Raw genomic sequence first — 8320 nt, forward strand, 5'->3', positions numbered from 1 at the left:
TTTTACCTAAGAGTTCATTTATTTCTCATCATACCCTTGGGAAGCAAGTGACAGCAGACAAATCTTAGAGATGAGTAGATAGAGGCTCTGAGAGGTTAAAAATCTATTCAAGGCTCGATAACTATATAGACACCCAAATCTGAATGCATACTGATACACTCCAGAATTTCATCCATTAACATTTATTCTATACTAGTGACTACATCTGAGAAACTCACTGAAAACTTCTATAAATTCAAATCCTGAGACCTTCCCCCAGAGATTCTTAACTAGTTGGGGCTATAGCTCTGGTATCACTGTATTTGTGCCTAATTCTCATAATGAAAAGATGGATTTATTTTTCTATCTATTAAAAATCAGGGAAACTTAGAGATTGGACTCATGTGCCCAAAGTCAGAGTCTAGAGTAAAACAAGGGTATGTCTCTACAGACTCAATGTCTCCAAAGAGCTCTTCCTGGCTCCACATAAAAGCAGACTCCACAAAGTTGGGAGTATAGTGTCCAACAATCTTCCACAGTTAGCCACAGAAGCTTTCCAGGGAGTGAGTGTACATGAAAGACCAGAATCCAGGTTTCACTTTGGTGATCAAGGAGCCATGTCATGGCAGGAGATAGGGCAGAGCTCAGGTCAACAAAGGCAGGGGTATGGCTGGGCCAGGATGGGGGCTACAGGTGGAAATAAACCTTTCCAGAACACATGAATTGCTGGGCTTCCTCCTCCCAAATTGAGTCTTGCCTAATTACCCATATGCCGGAATGCTTGTTCAACTACTTATACTCTTATTTTATATTTCTGTCTCATGTGGCTTTGGAGGTTCTTATGCTTTGGCATTGGTTATGACATTCTTCTCTATTTTTCCAGCCTTCCCAGGCCCATCCATGTGTAATTTTAGCCTGTAGATATTACAGTTTTCATTGTATATATTTCCATTTAGTTCAAATTTCCTATTCTCTCTAGAAAAAAACTATTTTTTCATTTGTTATCATACCTGTATTAACACTTCACATATTGATAATGGTTGTGATAAAGAACTATCTTTTGATTCCAACACCTGGAACATCCTTGGATCTGCTCAAAATGTTTATACATTATTTTGATTCCTGATCACAGGGCTCCATTTAGTGCTTTATGTAATTTTAGAAAAATTACCCAAGAAACTGAGCCTAATTTTACATGGTTTCTCTCAGAAAACATGTAACTCTCCCCACTACCTCCATTAGGGAGAAAGAGGGCTGATCATGCACGTTCCTTTGCGTGGACTTCCAGCTAGGGCTCTGCTTCAGCTCTACTACATGCAATCTTCCTGTGATCTCCACAATATGTGCCTTTCAGTTCTGCCTCTCCCTTTCTGTTTTCCATTTTATATTATATAAATTTTAATATTGTAGTCAGAGCTTGAAACACAAATTTGCCAGTTTGGAAATGATGGCACCGACAATAAACACTACCCTGAAAAATGGGTCTCAATGTGCTAACAAACTAGAGAAGAGGGGCCCATCAAATGCTGTGGGGAGAGGATCCCCAGAGCCACTGGGAACCCTTGGGGGGTGCCAGAACCCACTCATCTCAAAGTACAGGCATTATAAATTGTGGAATGGGTTTAATATACTTTGAACTTAGAATCATAATGAGAGTAATTGATGTTGTCAACATGATGAAGACATGATCCCAATCAAGATCCCTCTCCACATGTGTCCAGGGAAATTAGAGAAAAGTTTGGAGCCCAGTTCTCCCAGGACTGCTGTTATCCACCAGAGGAGAAAGTAAAGTTAAGAGAGAGGTGACATGTTTCACTGGGGAAGCCACAGTTCTGTATTCTCCAGTGGGATCTTGTCACCTTTCTAAGACATTAAAATTATGAGCCTGCAGAGATATGACTTAAATAGCTCCTTTCCTTAAAACTTACAACTGCTTGGGCTCTTTTCAGCTGCATGGAGTCCTCAGCCACCTGGGTAAGTATCTACATGTCTTCAGATGCAGAATTAGTGTGTGGTTGGGTCCTAGGAATACTGTGGAATGAGGGAATTTTGAGTCTACCATGAGGATTCTGATAGCTGCAGAAACATCAGCTCCAACAGTTCTACTCAGCCCAGAGAACTATGTTCTTTATGGTGCAAAGGGGATATTTTCTTCGAAGAATATTTGCTTCTGTAATTTAAATCCTTCTAAAATTAATCAATTTTTCATAGGGAATGCCAATTCATTTTCCAATTTTTTAAAAATTCAATGCATTCTTGTGACACAACTTATACATGATATGTTATCTAGAAATTTTAAACATTAACTACTTGTTCACATATTATCAGAGAAGCCATGAGTTTTAATTTAGTATTTTTAATTATAATTTTGCTTTTGTCATCTTCATACATCAAATGCAACTATTATTTATGTGACTTCTATAGTTTGAATAAATATGTTTTAAAATCTTTGGAAGGAAATGAGGTTCTATGTTCAAACCCTGATTTCACAGAGGGAAATCTCACACTGTTATTATCTATCTACTCGTATTTTTTCATGAAGTCTTTGGATCTAATTTAACTTCACAAATTAAAAATGACCTTACACTGTACTCTATCAGTGAGGAAAAGTCAAATGAGAGGATCATCATGGTAAGGTTGGAAAGTATGTTAATTATTTTGAAAAATCAAATGAACTTCTGGTAGTTTCACATTTCTGACTTCAAAATACTCAGGAATATAAGTCACAAGAGTTTAGAGGAAGAATATTTATGTTCATTAGTCTTTCATTTTAAGCACTAAAAGAAATGCCCTTTCCAATTTCTGTCACAATGGAAATGTCTGAATCTGATTATGTTTAGGAAAACATTTAGGTCAGTGGAATCACATCCTGACCTGGTGACCTGGTCACTGTACTCAACTTCCAGATTTTTTTCCCAAATTTGATTTTCTATTTCTTTAGCATAGACAGATAAATGTGAATCTTTCTCCTTTTCTTGTCACTAAGCCACAAAGAATAAGATGAGACAGTAAACCAAAGTTGTGACCAAGAAATCAATACTTGAATCACTACATCAGTCAGACACATGGACTCTTTTGCAAGACTGCTTGGGTTTCCCAGTAAAGATAACTTGGGGTCTACAAATCTGCACCTCTGGGATTCCTGTTTCTTTACTTTAAAATAACATTATTTTCTTCTAGTTGTTTTTCTCAGGAGGAATTTAAAATAGTGGTAACATAAATATCATAGCTGTAAGTGTGAACTCTGAGCTGTACTTTTCAACCATAACAATTTACAAAGCAATCAATAATTCTCACCTCTATTTGTCACAAATACATGCCATTCTTTTGCCCAAAATTTTTCCAGAGTTTTGTTCATTATATTGCTGTAGTTTATGTATTTCACAGCAGAAGTGCTCTTAGGACTGATATCTGCTGCATGATGGTTTTGCCTTCCCTGAAGTACCAGCCATTTCTCCCTAGTGCTCTTCATAGATTTCCAGCACAAGTAGCACCACAAGGTAAAAAGTGCTGCCTACATGAACCTCGGTCCTAAACCCATTTACTTTAAGCAGAATCAGTATGACGTCTCAGATCCCCTTGGTCCACTTTTATCTTAATGAGTTACAGGGCAGGATGGGGAGGATTGGCAAGTACTGAAGATGAGCTCTGTGATAAGGACAATCTGAAGTATGGGAGTCTACACATGCAAAGCTATGCAGTGAGTAAATAATAGTGTTTGTCTCTCATCTCATCCCTGAGAGGCAGGATTATGCTCATACTGCAGATGAGAGAAGAGTTGTGTGCTCTCTTCACTCTTTCACCCTGCATCTGCCCACTTAGAAGATCCTAAGAACCCCTATTTTCAGTGGAGATTGCAGAGGGTTATGCTCCTCTTTACTTTTGTCCTGAACTCAAACTCATGTCCACTGCTTGAGCAGTTCTCACTATTTGGGGGGAACATATATGATCATGCACATATCATAGAACCACTTATGATTTTGACAATGGCAGGATGACACAATGTCTAATATGGCTGCTTCCTTGATATAGATAATTAGTGGAGCCCATCCTTGAGGGTCCCCCAGTCTTCACTATCATCTCTAACAAAACAAAGTTCTGATTTTCTATGGACTTCTTTTTTCATATGTGATCTGTTTTACTCATTTGCTCACTTAGCCTTTCCTTCCTTTTACCAGATATGGGTTTTAAAAATGTGACCAATTTCAGAAATTCATGTTAGATTCCCTGGGATTTATACATATTTATAAAAAAGTCCACACTGGGGGCAGCTTGATTTCTCCATTAAGATAACTACAATATTATTGCCTGGTACAACAGGGTACCCAGGTACCAAACTGACAGCATCACTCCAGAGACCCTTACTTGAGGAATGCTTCTCAGATTACCCCACTGATGGCAGAGAGCTTGTGTTCTGTCCCCTGATCTCCTAGACTGTGCTGTGCTAAAAGCAATCATAATGCATCAAAACTGAGAAGGGATGTGCCACAGGATTTCTTTTACCTTATCTTTATGAATGGTTCCCATTCCCCTGGATGTTTTCTAACAATGTACATCACCATGGACATTACTATAGATCTTTCTTTACAATAGTATGATACATTTATCTAATTTTAATCATGTATATTTGATGTACATATTTTAGTGATAGGATTGCTTGTGGTTCAAAACTGGAGATAGCAGATGACTACTGTATTTTCCTGTGGTTTCTCTTGGTGCTGCATTGCAGAATATTAATTTTGCTTAGGACTATATCAAATTGTATCCATTTCTTTGAAGCAAACTCCCAGAAAAGGGTCCACCATGCTCATGCTACTAATACAGAATTTCTCTTTCAGAAAACAATTTTCCAATGGTTTTAAGACAATGAACAAACAAATCCATGAATCTTGAATATTATTGCAAATTAATGGCACCTGTACATTCCTGATTTTCATTATGCTTGCTTTTAGAGTTTCATATTCCTTGCTCACACTCAACTTTATCCAATCATCTAGAGACACAGGTGATTAAAACATGTCATTCAATAAGTGCTAATGCTTATTTTTTGTGAGGCTCAAATGTTTATAATGTATTAAAGCAGATCCTGTATTCAGAGAAATGTGATAGAATGCAACTTTTTTGTTTTGTTTTATAATATGTCATTTTTGTTGAGAGAAGGCAATTTATTTATTCATTTGTTTATTGGTATCAGGGATTGAACTCAGGGTGCTTAACTACTGAGCCACATCCCCATCACTATTTATTTGTTATATTGAGGAAGTGTCTTACTAAGTTGCTTTGGGACTCACTAAGTTACTCTGGCTGGTTTTCAATTTGTGATCCTTCTGTCATAGACTCCTGAGCTAGTAGGATTATAGGCATGCACCTCTGTCCCTGGCCTCAAACAATTTTTCAAAGTTATTTATTACATACTAATATGGATCCAATAAAACTTTATTTACACTGTAAAAATGTCCATATAGTATTTGACTTACATGAAGAAATGTATAAGAATGGGCATATGCCATTCATATGGACATAGATGTCACAAAATAAAAGAACTAAGTCCTAGGGACCAAATGTGACCCACAAAATTGTGGACTCATATGAACATTTGATTTATATCTTTCTGTTTTTTTTTTTCCTGGAATTATCATGAGAGACAACCCCAAAACATAGAATAAGTGAATGGTGAAAATTTTGACACTTCAACTGCTATTACTTGGTAAAAATATAATCTTTTCCTTATGATGGTAGAGAGTTTTCTTTTTCCACTAATAATACATCATGGCACTCATGAGTTGAACCTGAAAATATTGATCACACAGAAATCAAAATCAGAAAACCCTCCTAGGTCTTTGATAAGAAATAGAATGAGATTGATTATGAGTAATAAGTACCAAAATCAACTAAGAGGAGAGAGTAATTCTTAGGTGTTAGAGAGCTGTAGGGTGATTACAGTCTATAATAGTTACTTATACAATTTGAAATAACTAGAGAAGAGTTTTCAGGTTTCAAACATAAAATGACAAAATTTGAGAAGACAGAAATTGCCCTGATTTGATCACTACACACCATAAATATATGTTGAATTAAAATTTATATCCCATATCCAAGTACAAATAGTAGATTCTAATAAAAAGTAAAATAAACAAAAGTCAACACTTCAATGTAAAAACCAAGTATCTTCATTACCTCAGATTTTTAAATGGTATTCTATCTTCATGATTATTTTCCTTTTCTGGTTTCTCTTAGCATCTGTCCTTATAGATCAAAATGTTCTAAAGAGTCATCAAATGATTGAGCCTTACAAGTATGATTTTCTGATGTCTGGTAATTTTCATTGTGTAGATGTAAATGATTTAAAGTACATACATAATATTTCAGATACTTGAATTAAAGAAAAACCATGACTTATAAAGGAAACATCCTATCAGTAGATCAATATTAAATTTTCTGTATCAAGTTTATGATTGGCCTCTGAACTAGAGAATTGCTAACATCATGGAAGAGAAAATTGGAACTTTTTTGAAGATATGTTCAAACTTGGGTCAAATGGTTTTTCTTTAATAAAAACCATGTAATGGAATGACTCTGAATCCATTTAAACTGTGACTTTAATTACCATCTTCCTTCCAGATGACCTAGTAGAAAACATGAGAATATAGTCCTATTAATATTTGATAACTAGAGTGGGCTCACTTAGGATAAATATTCTGGTGGTGATAATAACAAATGTAAGATGCAAAAACAGTCCTAAAGTATCACAAAAGATCATTCTATAGATATTTGTAAAATGTTCAAACATTTTGGAAATTTTGTGAGGCAATGCAGGTAGTCAGTTTTAAAAGCAGAATTAAATTTACCAAGTCACATGTATGAGTAAGTGTATAATGAAAATATAATGACCAATATTTCTAAAGGTCATATTTTAGAAACATTTTATATTTGGTACTTCATCTTTCACACATAATAATTCCAGAATATAGGTAATATTACTCCCCATATTTTATAGATGAGATGATCATAGTTTAGCATCATAGACTGCTCAAGGTCCCACTTGAACTCAGTGGAATATCACAGATAAAAATTCAAACATCATGCCTTACAGTGTGTACTTCTCAATGTTGGTGCAGTTGACATATGAAAGATGTAGGTCAGATAAAAAAAAAGAACAAAACCAGCACTAAAATATCATGCCTATGTGTAAATCTACTTCACTAAGAATAATTTCTTAAGTAAGTTGGGATTATCCACTATTACGCAGTCTTTCCTGTTGAATTGGCCAAAAATTGTTGAGTTTTCAATTTATAACTGGGGGTTAATCAAGACTAGAAAGATGAAACCAAGTAAGACACTACCAAGAAAAGCTCAAGGTGAGATTATTACCAAAAACTATTTTCAATAATATATGGTAATTCTAATTGTATACAAATGATGATGCACAGTGGGAGCCCAAAAATCTTTACATAATCCATATATTATTTGGTTGTAATAGAGGAATGGCATCTGGAGGGTACCAGACAGACTTGAGTACTGAAGTGGGAAAAGGGGGTGTTGATGTAAATCCACATGTTTCCTGATGGTAAGAGTTTAGATTGAGATTGATGAAGGTGGTTCTTCTTGAAATAAAGAATTTTTCTTCATTTTCTCCTAAGATATACACTATGTGATTTCTTGCCTATAAGATGAAAATGACCAACCAACTATATGATTTTATTAGTATGAGATATGCATTCTTCTCTGAAGTTGGCATTGGAATCTCAGCCAACATCATCCTCCTTCTCTTCCACATCTTCACATTTCTTCTCCAGCACAGGCTCAAGCCCACCAACCTCATCACTTGTCTATTGGCCCTAATCCACCTAGGAATGCTGATAATTATGGGGTACACTGTTACAAATATTTATGTTGCTCAGGATTTTGGGGATGACATCAAATGCAAATCAATTATCTACTTGCACAGGTTTTTGAGGGGCTTCTCCATTTGTGCCACCAGCCTGCTAAGTGTCCTCCAGGCCATCACCCTCAGTCCCAGAAGCTCCTGCTTGGCAAAGTTCAAATGTAAATCTCCACATCAAAGCATGTGTTCCTTTGTGTTCCTGTGTGTCTTCTACATATTGTTAAATGCTCATTTCTCATTCTCTTCTAATGTCATTCCCAATGTGACCTTGCATGGTCTTGTATTTATTGCTGAAACCTGCAAAATTTTACCAATGAGTTACTTCCACAGGCATTAATCTTTCATTTTGAGTATATTCTGGGATGTATTTCTCATAGGGCTCATGGTCCTCTCCAGTGGTTACATGATAAACCTCTTGTGCAGGCATAAGAGGAACTTCCAGCAACTTCAAACCAC

This window comes from Sciurus carolinensis, chromosome 19 (genome assembly GCF_902686445.1).
Source record: "Sciurus carolinensis chromosome 19, mSciCar1.2, whole genome shotgun sequence".
Taxonomy (NCBI): domain Eukaryota; kingdom Metazoa; phylum Chordata; class Mammalia; order Rodentia; family Sciuridae; genus Sciurus; species Sciurus carolinensis.